This window comes from Neomonachus schauinslandi, chromosome 6 (assembly GCF_002201575.2).
Source record: "Neomonachus schauinslandi chromosome 6, ASM220157v2, whole genome shotgun sequence".
Lineage (NCBI taxonomy): Eukaryota > Metazoa > Chordata > Mammalia > Carnivora > Phocidae > Neomonachus > Neomonachus schauinslandi.
In genome coordinates this window covers 57,351,910-57,370,170 of record NC_058408.1, presented here as the reverse complement: position 1 = coordinate 57,370,170, position 18,261 = coordinate 57,351,910, and the positions used below count along the sequence as shown (strand labels likewise).

Here is an 18,261-nt window from a genome sequence, read left to right as displayed (position 1 = left end):
AATTTTAAGATTGTTTTTTCCAGCACTTTGGAAAATGCCATTGGTATTTTGATCGGAATGGCGTTGAAGGTGTAGAAGCTCTGGGTAGCATCGACATTTTAACAATGTTTATTCTTCTGATCCATGAGCATGGAATGTTTTCCCATCTTTGTGTGTCTTCTTCAATTTCTTTCATGAGCATTCTGTAGTTCCTAGAGTATAGATCCTTTACCTCTTTGGTTAGGTTTACTCCGAGGTCTCTTATGGTTTTTGGTGCTATTGAAAATGGAATCGATTCTCTAATTTCTCTTTCTACAGTTGCATTGTTAGTGTATAAGAAAGCAACTGATTTCTGTGCATTGATTTTGTATCCTGCCATATTACTGAATTGCTATATGAGTTCTAGTAATTTGGAGGTGGAGTCTTTTGGGTTTTCCACATAAAGTATCATGTCATCTGCGAAGAGAGTTTGACTTCTTTGCCAATTTAAATACCTTTTATTTCTTTTGTTGTCTGATTGCTGTTGCTAGGACTTCTAGTCCTATGTTGAACAGTAGTGGCGAGAGTGGGCATCCTTGTCGTGTTCCTGATCTTAAGGGAAAGGCTCTCAGCTTTTCCCCATTGAAGATGATATTCGCTGTGGGTTTTTCATAGATGGATATTATGAGCATGAGGAATGTTCCCTCTATCCCTATACTCTGAAGATTTTAGTCAGGAAAGGATGCTGTATTTTGTCAAATTATTTTTCTACATCAATTGAGAGGACCATATGGTTCTTCTCCCTCCTCTTATTAATGTGTTCTACCACATTGATTGATTTGCAAATGTTGAACCACCATTGCATCCAGGGGATAAATCCCACTTGGTCGTGGTGGATGATCCTTTTAATGTATTGTTGGAACCTATTAGCTAGGATTTTGTTGAGGATTTTGGAATCCATATTCATCAGGGATATTGGTCTGAAATTCTCCCATTTGATGGGGTCTTTGCCTGGTTTGGGGATCAAGCTAACGCTGGCCTCACAGAATGAGTCTGGAAGCTTTCCTACTGTTTCTATTTTTTGAAACAGCTTCAGGAGAATAGGTATTATTTCTTCTTTGAATGTTTGGTAGAATTCCCCAGGGAATCCATCAGGCCCTGGACTCTTGTTTTTTGGGAGGTTTTTGATCACTGCTTCAATCTCGTTACTGGTTATTGGCCTCTTCAGGTTGTCTATTTCTTCCTGTTTCAGTCTTGGTAGTTTATAGGTTTCCAGGAAGGCATCCATTTCTTCCAGGTTGCTTAATTTATTGCCATAGAGTTGTTGACAATAATTTCTAATAACTGTTTCTATTTCCTTGGTGTTAGTTGTGATCTCTCCCCTTTCATTCATAATTTTATTAATTTGGGTCCTTTTTTTTTTTCTTTTGGATAAGTCTGGTCAGTGGTTTATCAATCTTATTAATTCTTTCAAAGAACCAGCTTCTAGTTTTGTTGATCTGCTCTACTGTGTTTCTGGTTTCTAATTCATTGATCTCTGTTCTAATATTAATTTTTTTCTCTTCTAACACATGGCTTAGGCATCATTTGTTGCTTTTTCTCTAGTACTTTAAGATGTAGAGTTAGCTGGTGAATTAGGGATTTTTCTGTTTTTTTTGAGTGATACTGCCTTTGCCGTATCCCATAGGTTTTGGACTGATGTGTTTTCGTTCTCATTGGTTTCCATGAATTGTTTAAGTTCTTTGATTTCCTGGTTGACACAAACAAACATTTTTGAGCAGAGTGGTCTTTAGCTTCCAAGTGTTTGAATTTCTTCCAAATTTTTTCTTGTGATGGAGTCCCAGTTTTAAAGCATTATGATCTGAGAATATGCAGGGAATAATCTCAATCTTTTGGTATCAGGTGAAACCTGATTTGTGACCCAGTATGTAGTCTATTCTGGCGAAAGTTCCATGTGTGCTCGAGAAGAAGGAGTATTCTGTTGTTTTAGGGTGGAATGTTCTGTATATATCTATGAGGTCCATCTGGTCCAGCGTGTCATTCAAAGCTCTTATTTCTTTGTTGATTTTCTGCTTAGATGATCTGTCTATTGCTGAGAGTGGAGTATTGAGGTCTCCTACAATTAACATACTGTTATCAATATGACTCTTTATTTTGGTTAACCGTTGGCTTATGTAGATGGCTGCTCCCATGTTGGGGATGTAGATATTTACGATTGTTAGATCTTCTTGTTGGATAGACACTTTAAGAATGATATAGTGTCCTTCTGTGTCTCTAAGTACAGTCTTTAGTTTAAAATCTAATTTGTCTGATACGAGAATTGCTATTCCAGCTTTCTTTTGAGGTCCATTGGCATGGAAGATGGATCTCCATCCTTCACTTTCAGTCTGGATGTATCTTTAGGTTCAAAATGAGTGTCTTGTAGACAGCATATGAATGGGTCCTGTCTTTTTATTCAGTCTGCAGCCTTGTGCCGTTTTTTTGTGAACATTTAGGCCATTCACGTTGAGAGTGATTATTGAAAGATATGAATTTATTGTCATCATGTTGCCTATGGAGTCCTTGTTTCTATAGATCGTCTCTTGTAAATTTCTGTTCTATATCAGTCTTGGGGTCTTTCTTCTTTTATAGAACCCCCCTTAATATTTCATGCAGGGCCAGCTTAATGGCCACATATTCTTTCAGTTTCTGCTTGTCCTGGAAGCTCTGCATCTCTCCATCCATTTTAAATGACAGCCTTGCCGGATAAAGTATTCTTGGCTGCATGTTCTTCTCATTTAGTACTCTGAATATGTCTTGCCAGGCCTTTCTGGCTTGCCAGGTCTCTGTGGATAGGTCTGACGTTATTCTGATGTTTCTCCCTCCTTACGTAAGGAATCTCTTCCCCCTAACTGCCCTTAAGATGGTTTCCTTGGTTCTAGGATTTGCGAGTTTTACTATTACATGCCAGGGCATTGGTCTGTTCTCCTTGATCTTGGGAGGGGTCCTCTCTGCCTCTAGGACACGAATGTTTGTTTCATTCCCCAGATTAGCAAAGTTCTCCGGTACAGTTTGCTCAAATATATCTTCTAGTCCTCTCTCTCTCTCCTCCTCAGGGATTGCAATAATTCTAATGTTGCAACGTTTCATGGTGTCACTTATGCTAGGCCTCCTCATTTTCCTTCTTTTCTATCAGTTTGTTTTCTAGATCACTAATTCGTTCTTCTTCCTCGTTTACCCTAGCTGTTAGTGTATCTAGATTAGATTGGATCTTGTTGATAGCATTTTTAAGTTCTGCCAGTTCAGCTCTCATTTCTGCCCTTAGAGACTCTATGTTGCCATTAATCAATTTCTCCATTCTAGCTATCATCTTCATAACTGTTACCATGAAGTCTATTTCCGACATCTTGCTTATATCTAGTGCCCATTTGTAAATCTATGGCAGAAGTCACAATCTCTGGGTCTTTCCTATTTGGGGGGTTCCTTCTCTTTGTCATTCTGTTGAGTGGTTGTTGAGGGAATGTACAGAGTCCAAATTATTGACCACAGCCCAAAAATGATGCACCTGTTTTATAGGGACCTTAGGGTTGTCGGTCTCTTGTTCTCCCAGCCTGTCTTCTGGGAGAGGGGCCTGCCGCACTGTTACTCAGGCAACCCTGTTTGGGCAGAGTTGCCCTGCCCCCTGTGGGGGGGAATGGGCTCAGTGAAAACCGGTTTTTGGGGTCTTTTGTTCTCTGGCGGCTTTCCCTGGCAGCTTTCCACGTCTCTTCCAAGAGTCAGAGCAGAAGTGACTGTTTCCAACCCTCTGCCTCAGAGCAGAGAGATCTCAGTCTGTTCTTCAGTGAGCTCTCTAGGCCACACTGTCTCCGTTTCTGTCTGTGCTTCTAAAACCGCAGCGTCCTGGGTTTTGCGCCCCTCAGCAGCACTCCCAGCCCTCGCTTCCAGATCCAGGCACCTCTCTGCCCTTTGTGCTTCTAAAACCGCCAGCTGCCCCAGTTTGCAGGCGCGGCCCTGCTGCACCTGGTTTCAGTCCGGGGCACTGCCCTAAAGTCCTTTCCCCACTGCTACCCGTCTGTGAGTCTGTGCCCTGTCCCCAGCGCAGGAGACTTCGTTCACCGGCGGTGCAGGATCCCCACGGTTCCCTCTCCCTTCCATTTATCTTCTGATATCTGTCTGTGGAATCACGCCTCCCCACTTTATACCTCAAAACCAACCATCAGCGATATTCTGTTTGTAGAAATCCAGACTTATCTTCTTACATCTCAGGCCGATTTCATGGGTTTTCAGAGTGGTCTGATAGATATCCAGCCTTGCCGGATAAAGTAAATTTGGGGCACCGGTTGGAATAGGGTCCCCTACTCCTCCGCCATCTTTTCCCCTCCTTTTCCTCTTCCTTTTGTCAAACAAGCAGACCTCTGTTCTCATCAGAGAACATCCCTCTAACCTGTCTGCACACTTCATTATAGCCCTCTACCTGTCTAGCTATTGGAATGCAATCCCTTATCACCTATATTGTGTAGGGAGTTTATTCACTCATTCATCAATCATTTTTTAGCCATTGGATATGCTCTCTTCTCAAATACTGATCAGTGTTCTGTTCTAAAATTCTGTTTCTATGTTCAAAATATTTCACTATCTTTTTCCTTAATTGTTGTTTCATAACATCCTTGGAAGCTTTCTGAATGTAATCTGAAACTGGCCCCTGAACTCAGAAGGGTGGGAGAGACTGAAGAAACAGGAAGGCCACTACAGTTTGGTCGGTGGCTGTTTTAATAAGCAAGGAAACTTACATACAAGGCTTGTCTTAGGCAGCAGCAAGGCAAGTGGATTCCTCCACCCACGTGCCAAATCTTAAAAAAGTTTCTATAGAGGTCTTAACTGAGTTCAGTCACACATACCCTGCAGTATTATGCATCATTATCTCAAGGCTGTGTCCTTGGAGCAGCCTCTGGGAGCAGGAAAGGCAAGCAGAACCCACATTCCAAGGGTAGGGAAGGGGGTGGGGAACCCTCCAGTGCCTGGGTCCAGCTCACTGGTGAACTGGCAATCATGCCATCTTGATGACCTTCCCCAGGAGATTAATCAATTTGTTTTTATTAGTTGTTTTCTTCTTAAAGATGCTGTCCATCTTTCAGTCACTTGAACTCAGAGAACCTGTATTCCTTCATCTTCACACTCTGTGTCCAGTTTAGTCCTGTTAGTTCTTGTTTGGAAATGTCTTATATTCATTACTTCTTTCTCTAGTGCTGCCATCCAAGTCCAGTGCGCCTGCTAGATGGTTTCAAAAGCCTTTGTTATTCTGTCTTTTATTCCTTTTTTGCAGACCAGCTTGCCTGTCATTATTACATCAATAATATTCCTAAAACACTATTTTGTCCTGTGTTCTGCTCAACGTTTTCAGTGGCTCTCCTTTTTTTCGGCAGTGTTTCATTTGGAGGAAAAATATTCTGATGAACCCCCAGTGTTGACATGAATTATTGTAATTATAATGCAACTTAAATATGTCCAAATATAAAACTAAATATAAACCTTTGCACATGCAACTGTGTAACTAAAGCAGTTTACAAATTCATTACAAACAAGACTATAAAATGAATAAAATTTAACTTAACAACTTTGATAAGATAAAGATGTTTGACAGAACTCAGTCACTAAGTCATGGATATGGTAGAGTGCTCTGAGTTGGCATGGGTCTGTTCTACTTCTGAGGAACCTTTGTTTCTACAGCATGCTCTGGTATCATTTGGCCTTCACTTGGTACAAATATATCACTTGAGAAATAGGTCTGTTGTTGTCTTTTTTTTTTTTTTTCCCATCCCTTAACCTACTACAATTATAATAGCACTACCTGGCTGTTATAAAATAGTAAAAAAAAAAAAAAAAGTGCACACTCCTTCGTGATTTGGGGTACCAAATAAGCATCCAAATCATCCAAAATATATGGGGTAAGTGTGTGTGTATGTGTGTGTGTGCATGTGAGAGAGAGAGAGAGAGAGAGACAGGGAGGGAGAGAGAATTTTAGTTGACTTGAAAAAAAGAAGCTTAGAATATTTTTACACTAAACTAAAGGAATCTCAAAATCAGTCCCAGAGTCCCAGGATCTACAGGCGTATTATAAAAAGCACTGGATCAAGTCTCTTTTCCTTTTCAGCTTTTTTTTTCTTCTTTTCTACCTTCTTACTGTCATGTGAACATGCTCACATTTTCTCAGATCTGTGCCTTCTGTCCTTTTATAACTGCTTCTCCATATAATCCCATCTATCTACAGGCTTTAAGTACCAATTCATGCTCTCATTTCCCCTTAAAGCTTCTGCCATCCCTTCAATTATAATTTGATTTTTCTCCTTGGAACTCATCCTTGGAACTCCCATATCCAGTACTTTGGCATTTCATTTTTTTTGTAATGTTAGTTTCAATTGTTTGATTTGCATATTCTCTACATCACTAGACTTCAGGCGCTTTAAGGCAAAATAGTATCTTAAAGGTTTTTTGCATAATCTTCAGGATCATTGTTGATATTCCTGAAGCACTTACTGAGTGAAACAAATGATTACTGGCGATGCTTGATATTAGAGATTTAGTTTCCCTTGGAGAAATATGTGATTTCTCTGTATAGAGTGTAAGCAAAGTACTTTGAGGTAGAAAATTTGCATTTCTAAGAAACTAAAATACCTTGAAAATTTTGTATTTTTGCACTCGTTTGTTCTGTATTTTCAGGACTGCTGGGAAAGATCCTCATGGCTATCCGGGATGCAGGTTTTGAAATCTCAGCTATGCAGATGGTAGGTAGTTTGCAATAACTCATAATCTATTGACAGATTTCTTTTTTTAATGTTTTATATTGAATTTTCTCTGTGCACTTGTGAACTCAACACATTAAAAATAAAAAGATATAGTTACTGAACTTGATAACCTTATAATCAAAAAATGTTTTTGAAATTATTTTATCAATACAATCTTTCACTGAGGGAACTAAAATTCAAATCGTACACCTAATTTAAGGTTATAAAACAGGTTTATACAGTTCCTGGAACTTTGGTTGCAAAATAAATATAGATGGAAACAATGTATTTAGTTCCTACAAACAAAAAATAGAATTGAGTAGTTAATACTGAGCTCTCTGTTGTTTAGTGACTAAGAAGAGAATGGAGAAAGAGAGTCAGTTGAGATTTTCCCCTTAACTAGGACGTTTTGCTGGCTTCTGGGCTTTCCCTCAGAACCTTCTTTGGAGTTAGCACATTTCAGCTTCTGTTGGCAGTCATACCACTTGACCTCCAAAGCCCACAACTGTTCAAAATTGCCTAGTGGATGCATTTATAGGAAACCTTTCACTGAGGAAACAACACCCACTTCTGTAGAGCTCTCATACCTTTGTGCTGTATTTACCAGTGCACTTGACAAAAAAATTGGGTACAAGTTATAATAGGAATCAGATAAACAATTTGGGTTTTACTATGTGTGAAGACAGCAAGTTTATGCTATTTTGATAATGAAATACTGACTTTGGAGCTGAGATTTTTCTTATCAATATAATTTATGTGTTCTTTTCCTGAAAAGGAACTGCTTTTGATTTCTGCTAAGTCTTAGGATCATCCAAAATCAGTGGTCAGGGTGGGAACTGGGATTCTGACAGTTTTGTGTCCCTAATTGGTAGGAATGCCCACAAATCAAAAAAAGGGCAGAAATATCAACTAGTTTGCAGAGTCATCAGGGAAAACTTGGAGACTAATGAGAAAGTAGAAGAATCTTACCTAGGATTATAAAGAAATTGTTAGCCAAAATGTTCTGAAAGTATTAGCTTGGTGATGTATTCATAGGATTGTAGGACCTGCTTTAAAAATGTGTGTTTTGTAGAAAATTTAGATTTAAACATTGATCTAACTCTAGGCCCTCAACCTAGCATAGCTGGCCAGATTTAAACATTGATCTAACTCTAGGCCCTCAACCTAGCATAGCTGGCCAACCATGCTTGGTGACAACAAGAATAATAATTAAGAAAATGATTGATTGAACCTGTGAGGGAGGCATGATAGTTTAGTGGCAATCACAGTCATTGAGTTTTGGAGTCAGGAAGTTCTATTTCTGAATTGTCGGTCAGCTGTCTTTTACACTCATGGGTCTGCTGGCCAGTTAGAACATGATTTGCCTCATTGGATTATTTTAGGAATTAAATGAAATAACCTTAGGCAATGCCTTGTAGAATTTCCAGGGCAAATTTTAAGTACTTAATAAGTTATATATTCTATTATTTTGTTATATTAAAAGTACAAGTTGTGGGACTGTAGGCTAAAACACTGAAATCAGACAAAATTCACTACCTGTAATAGTTATGTTGCCTGTGAAATAAATCCTCCCAGTTTGAATTATTGCCCAGGGAGGCAGAAATTTCTCAGTGATCTTCAATTCTGGTGACAATAAAGAAAGTAGGGGAGAAAATAAAATTGTAAATTCTGAGGCTATTTAAAAAAACAGTTTAAGGTCTTAGTTCTTGAGACCCTAGAACTTAATGCAATTTTATTTTTAACCAAATTTGAATCCAGCCTGGAAATGCTTTACTATGAACCAGACTAGGGATTTTTCTGAATGCTTGGGAGGAAAAGGGTATTATTTTTGGCTGCTACAAAATCTGAAGTACTTTTCATTAGTAATATTTCTTGGGCCACTAACCTATCAGTAAACAACATGACATTGCATATAAATTGTGTGTGTGTGTTGAGAATGAGGTTTTATTCGAAGAGAGGTATAGTGTAGTGGTTAAGAGCATGACCAGTGGGGTCAGATTGCTTGAGATGGAACACAGATCTGAAGGTTACATAACCTGATGTCATGGGGTCATTGTGAGGATTAAATGAGATGATGCATGTACAGGTCCTAGAACAGTGCTTGATACATTAAGTACTCAATAAATGATACCCATTTTTATTACTGATGAGCTAATCTTTAACAACACTTTTTCAGAGTACTTAATTTGTGCAAGGTTTATATTTTAAAGTAAGGAAAATATATCCAAGAGATCATAAATGCTGAGTGCAGAGTGTGGTTCATTTTATGTTCTTTTGGTGGTTGGCTTATATTTTGTTTTGTTTCAATCCAGTTCAACATGGATCGAGTTAATGTTGAAGAGTTTTATGAAGTTTATAAAGGAGTAGTGTCTGAGTATAATGTAAGTATCAAAGTAAATGTAAAGCATTGGTCCTGAAAACAGTTTGTGTATCTTAAATCTGGGGGATCTCAGTATAGTTTATAATCATGAAAGTATTCGCGAGTCTGCCAGTTGCCAGCTGATTATACCCAGTGACTGAGGCATTCTTACCTCTGAGAGCCACTGGATCAGTTTTTAAAATATCTTACTATTTTATTTGTGAAACAAAAATATACCACAATGCAAAAAAAGAAAAATTGCTGGGATATTGATGCATTTGGACATTCTTTATGAAGTTTATAATATTCTCAGAGTGGAAGACTCTCCAAAATGCTTTAGAAAGTTAAAAGCAAATAGTTACAGTATAACACCATAGCATTATTTAACATCTACTTTAATGATATAAATGCAGGTAGAATCATCTGAAAATGTGACTGAGACTGAAGAAATAAGATTTAAAAGGTGTTGGTCAGAGGGCAATGAAATACATTCTTGAAAACAAATGACTATATTTGAATAAGCCAAATATTATTCCTTAAAATAAAACATAGTAGATATTTGATCAAAATTAGTTTCCTTCCCCTCTTTATAAAATTATCTTAGATACATTTGTGCTGGTGGACTGCCTCCTCACCTACATTGTTTTACAGAGTTTGACTTTTTTTTTTTTTTTGCATAAAGTTTACTGTTCTTGACAGTGAGACTAGATTCTCCTTCTCACTTCTCTATGACTTTTCCTTTCAGCCTTCCTTAAAAAGGACAAATGCACTGGTCTGAGAACTGGCCTGAGCCTTTGTCTTATTTAGTCCTACAAAGTCAAGACTGATTGTGAAATCTATTTCATGTTCAGTGTACTGGTGGTTTCCACCCTTATTTAGAGGAGCCAGAGTGGTTTTCCTTCTGTAACAGCTTACTGAACCTTAATCTTATGAGCTTCTTCATTTAGTTATGCCTTTTCTTAAATGGAAGAATTTTAAAATGTGTTATCACTTAATTCAATAGAGACAGCAGTTTTCCATTTCTTAAATCTCTCTTTTATATATTTTCCTTCTTTTATTTGTTCAATTTTACTTTAAAAAATATGGTTGAAAACTGCTACCTTCCTCCATTCATGTTATGTTATAGCTCTACTGTGCATAAGATAAACCCATGGAGACATGTCTTTTGATCGTCAGTTACATTCTCATACAATATCACGTAGTATTGAATTTGGTAACAAATAGTTGAGGGCACTATTGTGCGCATATCTGAGATGGGCTATATTTCCCTTTGGAAAATAACTTTAAAAAACCCCTCATCTTTGACTTATTGTCTCCTATATTGTGCTTTAAAATACTATACATGTAATTTATTTTTATGTAATATATACTTACTCTTAGGATTTTTTTCTTTTGATTTGGGAAATTCTAGAGTAAAAGTAAAAACATCACTGGGTGGATGTGTCATTTTCCTTAAGAAATCAGGAATTTGAATGACAGTAGCAATATCATACTGTAATGTCAGGCTATCCCGGAATAATTGGTGTTGATGTGCTTTCTTCTTTCTGATACTCTCAGTAAGATACTGTCTGTAACTACTATTTAAATCTTGTGATATTAATAACAGAGTCTACTTAAGATAAAGAACATATGGGCTGTTTGGGAAGAAAAAACTACATTACTTCAGAGTTAGCCTTGTGAGCCATTTTTAGGAATGCTTATCATTTTTTATTCAGCTTGAAATGGTTTATTCAGTGTAAAACAAATATTTCAAATTATAATTGGTTTAGAGTGTTCTGTTAATGGGAAAATGGAGTATATAAATGAACCAGAACATTATCCAGGTATCTTTATAAGATGTTCTCTATTTATATGATATAAAATTCTATTAAAACTAAGGGAAGTTTCTTTGAAAATTTTCTCCAAAGGGAAATAAGAATGTTTTTATCCCAGTAATATTTTGTTGAACTAATATTCTTATGAATCTTCTTATTCTAATGCTTTTAAAAGTGTTTTCCATTTATAATTCAGTTTTGTTCAAAGGAAGTTGTGTGAGGATCTCTATCTGTATACTGCAAATGCATGTGATTGAAGAATCTTTTATTGGTTAATTTGAGACACCAAAAATCAGATAGCAAATACTGAGTCTCACTTGCTATTGTGACCATTGTATTTCCCACAAGCTCTCTTATTTCTCATGACAGTTAATATTCAGGACTTGAATTTAAGCTCAAGGAAAAGGTAAATTTTTAAATGCTGCATACTATTGGATGTCTCTTAGTTTTAGGAAGTTTATCTAATTCAAAAAGAAGACCCTGTAAAAATAATCTTAAGAGGCAACATAGTCTAAAGGGACAAAAACAGGTGATTTGATTCTTATTCTGACTTTTCGTACAACACTTTATCCTCCTTGTCTCCAGATTCTTATTTATAAAATAAATGATAAGATATATAAGGTCATAATAGTGGGTCCACTTATTTATTTATCTAAATGTAAAGATATATTGGTGAAATGATCCTCTTTTTTTTTTCAAGATTTTTATTTATTTATTTGACAGAGACACAGCGAGAGAGGGAACACAAGCAGGGGGAGAGCGAGAAGCAAGCTTCCCACGGAACAGGGAGCCCGATGCGGGGCTCAATCCCAGGACCCTGGGATCATGACCTGAGCCAAAGGCAGACACTTAACGACTGAGCCACCCAGGCACCCCTGAAATGATCCTCTTAAATGTAGGATGTATAGTGTGAAATAGGGACAGCGTCGCTGACGTTACTGTATCTGACATAATTCTTTGTAGTAGATTCTGTGTTGCTCATCTATACTTATATTTGCTGCTTCAGCATTTGCAGTCATAAAAAGGTGATAATTCCTATCTCATTGTGTTATCACAGTCCACTTATTTACTACATATATATACTGAGTATCTACTATGTGCCAAACAATGTGTTAGATATCAAGTAGAGAGATGAACCAAAAAAAGCTCACTACCTGCATTCATGGAGCTTATGGTCTGTTGAGGATGGACATTAAATCAAATGATCCCATCATAAAAGACAGGAGTCAAAGGGCTGTGAAGGAAACAAACAGGTCTTTTGGTTTTGGTAATTTTTTAATTAGTTAAAAACCTAGGTGACTTGAGAATTTTGTTGAGTCCATTTTTTTAAGGAGCACATTATGCTTTTGATGGAGTCCTTTTTCCAACATGTTTTTTTCTTTCCATTTTGTACATTTGCATAGCCCTTTATGTCTGTATTTTTAATGGTATTTGTGATTAACACTGAAAGACAAGGAGAGAGGCAAATGAAATAAAAGCAGACAAAATTCACTCCTTCTTTTTGGATGGCATGTTCCTGCTGCCTTCTGCCCCTACTGAGAACTTGGCTCTTGACATTTATGTGTAGGCAGTACTTGAATATCATGAGACAGAAAATCAGACTCAACATAATTATCCATAAAAAATCAATTACATATGACCTTTGCGAAATAGCAAAGTGACTTCAGGGGGCTACCTTTAGGGATTCTAATGAGTAGGGTTCTGTGTACTATATTAAGCATGAAGCTCTTTCCCTCCTCTTTTAACTTCTGGCATTTCTATTAGGTGTGATGACTGAGTTCCAATTAATATTTAAATATTGTTCTGTAATAAATTACCTTTATTTTACATTGTCACTGTATGTCATAAACTCTCCAAAGTCATTAAAATGGCTTGCATGTCCCTATGTGATCTGACCTCATCTCTTACTGCTTTCCTGTGGTCTCACTTTAGCTCCTGATATCCTGGCTCTTTTACTGATCTTCATACACACAAACTGTACTTCTGCCTCAGAGTCTTTATATTTATTTTCACTTCTTCCTGAAGTATTTTTCCCCATGTAGAGAAGAAAAGAACATTCATTGAGTGTTCCAGACACTGTGAGAGGTACTTTTCTTTGATCATGTGTTTCATTATACCACTTCACATATAGTTAAGAACCTTAAGAGTATACTTCCATTTCCCCCTCCGTATGCACTGTGGTTGTCATACATTTTTATTTCTATTTCTATTATAAACCCTGTAACGCATTTTTAATATTTTTGCTTTAAATAATCTTTCACACCAACTAAAAAAATATGTTTCATATTTACCCACATGTTTATCATTGTTTTGTATAGATCCCTGTCTGGTACTTTTTTCCGTCTGTCTGAAGAACTTCCTTTAACATTTCTTATGGTATAAGGCTGCTGGCAGTGAATTCTCTCACATTTTGTCAGTCTGAAAAAGTTATTTTTCCTTCATCTGTGAAAAATATCTTCCAGGGAGCCTGGGCGGCTCAGTTGGTTAAGTCTCCAACTCTTGATTTCAGCTCAGATCATGATCTCAGGGTTATGAGATTGAGCCCTGCATCGGGCTCTGCCCTGGGCGTGAAGCCTGCTTAAGTTTCTCTCCCTCACCCTCTCTCTCTCTTCCCCTCCCTTCCCTTTTCCCTCTCTCTCTTAAAAAAACAAACAAACAAACAAACAACAAAACTACCTGGGTATAGAATTGTAGATTGACAGATTTTTGTTGTCATTTACATCTTTCTTTGTTCTATTGTTATATGTCTTTTTGGGGGAGGGTTGTTTTTAAGGGTTTTTTGTTAATGGTTTTTTTTTGTTTTTAGCCAATTTAATTATTGGCTCACTGTACTTTTCTTTACATTTATTCTCCTTGGACTCTGTTGGATCTGTTGGCTTATGAGTTTTATCAAATTTGAAAATATTTTAGCAGTTAATTCTTGGAATCTTTATCTGTTCATCACCCCTTCTTTTCTTTTTCTGGGACTCCCAATTATATACATATTAGACAGCTTGTCATTGGGAAAAAAAATTACCATCGGACAGTTTTATTCATTCTTTCTCTCTGCTTGCTTTTGAGTAATTGGATTTCATGTCTTCAAATTTATTGTCCTTCCGCAGTATTTTGTTTTGTTCATCCCATCCAGTGTATTTAATTCAGATGTAGTTTTCATCAGTAGAAGTTCCATTTGGGTCTTTTTTTTTTTTTTTTTGAGTATGGTTGGCACAGTGTTACATTAGTTTCATGTGTGCAGCATAGTGATTCAATAACCCTGTATGTTATGCTGTGCTCACCACAAGTGTACTCTTTGGGTCTTTTTAATATCATTGATTTTTCTCTGCATCATGTCCATGTTTTCTTCCCCTAATTTGCATATAGAGCCTATTTATGCTAGCTGTTTTAACATTCTGTGTAGCCAACATTTCTGTCATTGCTACATCTGTATCAATTTATTGAGTTTTCTTCTAGTGATGGTTCATATTTTCTTATTTCTTTTCATGCCTAGTAATTTTTATTGGATGCTGGATAATGTGAAATGTATAATGTTATATGGTATGTATGTCATATTCCTTCGAAGAGTATTTGACATAGTTTTGGCACTCACTGAAGTTACATAGGATCAGTTTGACCTTTTCAAGGCTTGCTTTTAAGCTTTATAGGAGGGGTACAGAGCATTCCATATATAAGACCAACTATAATGGTGCAGTACCCTTCTGAGGACTCTACCTGTTGCCCTGTGTATCACAAGATGGCTTTCTACTCCAGGTGATGGAAATGCAGTCTTCTCAGCCTTGTGCTTTCTCTGTGAATGGTTTCACTTAACTGCTTCTGGTAGTTCTTTTCTTAGCTTTGGGTAGTTTCCTCTACCCGTATATAGATTCCTAGCCAAAGACCCAGGTGAACTTCTCTGCAGATTCCTGTAGCTTACTCTCCCATAGTTCTTTCATCTCCTCTAGTAATCTGTCCTGCAAATTCTAGCTACTTTGGCCTCCCTGAACTCCAGTCTTTGTCTCTTCTGCTCAGTGAGAGTGTTGGGCTCTGTTGTGTTTCCTCTCTCCGTCCCATTGTCTGGAAACTTCGTCCAGGCAGTAAGATGGGGCAGTCATATGGCTTACTTCATTTGATTCTTTTCTATCAGGGATCATAATACTGTGCTGCCTGTCATCTAGTGTTTGAGAAATGTTGTTTCATATATATTGTCTCATTTCTAGATGTTTAATGTGAGAGAATCTGGTCCCTGTTTTTTTTCATTTCTGAAAATGATTATGATTTTTAAAAGTGTCTTTGGAACTTTGAAATTTATATCTTTAGAAATGTTCATTCGATAGGACTATATTTAAGAGGAGAAACCTTTTAAAAGGAAGATGTACAAGAAGATCATTTCAATTAATGAAAGTATCAAGTGGTAAAGCATTACATTAAAATGATGCTAGTGGTAGCAATTGAGATGAGGGAACATATCTAAAACACATTTTTGCAGGAGAAATGGACAGAATTGGGGAACTGCTTGGCATACAGGGTACATGAGGATTCAAAGATAACAAAGATTTTAAGATTTGGAATAGTGGTACAGTTAAAAGAGGATGAGTAAAAGATTATTAATTTTTACTAATTTTTAAGTATTCTTTTCTATCATGTATCATAGGAGATGGTGACAGAAATGTATTCTGGCCCTTGCGTAGCAATGGAGATTCAACAGAATAATCCTACAAAGACATTTCGAGAATTCTGTGGACCTGCTGATCCTGTAAGTTAGTGTTTAAAATATTAATCAAGCTTATTTTATTCACTAGCTAAGTATCTTAACAGGTTTGATAGTTTTAATTTATTCTTTAAAAGAAATAATACCAAAATGACTAAATCAGATAAATTTTTATTCAAAATAACATTTTGAATAATTTTTATATAATATTCCAAGAAAAAGTAAACTTTTTTTTTTTTTTTAAAGATTTTATTTATTTATTATTTGACAGAGAGAGACACAGCGAGAGAGGGAACACAAGCAGGGGGAGGGGGGAGAAGGAGAAGCAGGCCTCCCGCGGAGCGGGGAGTCCGATGCGGGGCTCGATCCCAGGACCCTGAGATCATGACCTGAGCCGAAGGCAGACACTTAACGACTGAGCCACCCAGGCGCCCCGAAAAAGTAAACTTTTTATTAGCCTAGTGACAGTATAGAATGGGCAGAAAGCTTTACTGTGGCATTTTCTTTTATTCTTTCTTCTTACTAAATTGTCTAGATGAATTTATCAAGCTCTCTGATGGAAATTATCTAAGATACTAATTATCCTTTGACATAGGGAGGCTCTAAATAAAGCTCTCAGTGTGAAGAATATTGATATGGTGGCTTCATACCATAAATATGAGCAATGGGACTTATGTGAAACTTGATAATCTCTAATATGCTTTTCATTTTGGTTTGGGTTTTCTTCATATAGACCTGGGTGGAAAAAGGGGTGAAGAGGAAGGGGATGGACCTAAAAAGCAAAAGTAGCATTAGAATACATATGAGAAATCTCCCTGCAAATGTTAAAAGCTGAGTAGTGATTTTAAACACTGTAATTTTTTTAAAAGTTATTTATTTATTTATTTATTTATTTATTTATTTATTTATTTATTTATTTATTTATTTATTTTAGGGGGAGAGAGAGAGCTCATGAGCCAGGAGAGGGTCAGAGGGGGAGAGAGAGGGACAAGCATACACCACACTGAGTGTGGAGCTGACTTGGGGCTCGATCTCATGACCCTGAGATCATGACCTGAGCTGAAACCAAGAGTCAGATGTTTAATGGACTGAGACACCCAGGCACCGCTAACTATAATTTAAATTTATTCTCTTTTCTTTATTTTACTATCACTTATAAATTGTTTATTGAATATGAGCATCCAATTCAGTTTAATCCGGACAGCATTTATTATGTTCCCTTGGATAGTAGGATAGTAAGTTAACAGCACCTATTAAGAAATCAACTTGTGTGAGAGTGCTTGCTGCCAGATTAAGCTCTGTAGGGGAGAAGAGTACACCTGTTTTCAAAGACTGAAGAGCACACACATAATGATCTTTTAGAACACTTAAAAAGAAACATACAATAAGGACTAAAATATTATTAGTTCGGGCGCCTGGGTGGCTCAGTTGGTTAAGCGACTGCCTTCGGCTCAGGTCATGATCCTGGAGTCCCTGGATCGAGTCCTGCATCGGGCTCCCTGCTCGGCGGGGAGTCTGCTTCTCCCTCTGACCCTCCCCCCTCATGTGCTTGCTCTCTCTCATTCTCTCTCTCTCAAATAAATAAATAAAATCTTTAAAAAAATAAAATAAAATAAAAATAAATAAAATATTATTAGTTCAAATAAAATGCAAATGTTGAAGGATTGTTTAGTAAAGGAGAAATGATATGACCTGGAGATAATTGAGAAAACTTACTTAGAGGAAGAGAGTTCTGAACCGGGATTTTAAAGCAGAATCAAGGAACGAAGAGAATGGGAAAATCTCTAAAGCATATACAAAGGCAACAGTGAAGGAATTTGCAAATTTACTATGGTATACAGCAAGAATATTTTCTTGGCTTCAATAGGAAATGCATGCTTAGAAGCACAAGGAAATCCATTTTTTTAGGTAGAGGAAATAAGGCAGCAAATGCTGGTAGAGATGAACGTGAGATGGATAGGCTAAAATTGTGAATTCTGTATGAGTGGAATCCCATGTGGTAGGAAATAGCAATTCCTCATATTTAGCTTAATTTTGAGCATATGGAGTCATTCCCTTGATGCAACAAGAGCAAGCTAAATTAGAAGAGATTAAAGGCAGGGGCTCCAGAAACATTAAGAGCAGACCTGATGACACCATTAGAGAAAGAATTGGCAGGACCTGCTTTCTATCTTTTCAGGGAGAAAGAATAGAAATAAGTATTAAATGTGGTTGTGAAAGAGTGATTATTAAAAGGTGACTCTGATGTAGAGGACCTTATGAGAAAATGGTGATTGTTGAGTGTATATTGATTATTAATTGTAAGAAATTAGAAAGGGATACTTTTTGGTTACATGAGTAAACAGATTTGATGTTTGCCATTTTTATATCTGATTTCTGTTGGCCAGGACAGGGTTTTGTTTATTGATTTTTTAAGGTAATTGAGTGAACAACTGACTGAACAAATGGGCAAATTAAAGAGATAAAAACTAGAACAAAAATTGAATGGGATGAGTATGTTCATTCTTTCATTCATTCCATAAGTATTTACTGAATCTGCTAGTATTTGTGAATATGAAGCCAGAAGTCTCAAAGAGCTTACAGTCTGTGAGTGGACAGTATATATAAGTGGCTAATTTCCACGTTCCATGGCAATTGCAGTTTTAGATGCTTGCACTGGGTATGATGGGAGCCCAGAATATTAGC

At 36.9% G+C, this 18,261-nt stretch overlaps 1 long non-coding RNA gene and 1 pseudogene across 1 annotated transcript; one reads left to right on the top strand and one right to left on the bottom strand.

The window, feature by feature from the left end:
• The window catches only part of LOC110574228, a 53,827-nt pseudogene extending 50,484 nt beyond the window's left edge, over nt 1-3,343 (bottom strand).
• Nucleotides 3,344-6,673: 3,330 nt separating this feature from the next.
• On the top strand, nt 6,674-15,571 carry LOC123325115. The gene is made up of 3 exons (XR_006540237.1): nt 6,674-6,719; nt 9,032-9,100; nt 15,520-15,571. It is a non-coding gene; the product is annotated as an uncharacterized LOC123325115 (long non-coding RNA).
• Nucleotides 15,572-18,261: the final 2,690 nt, after the last annotated feature.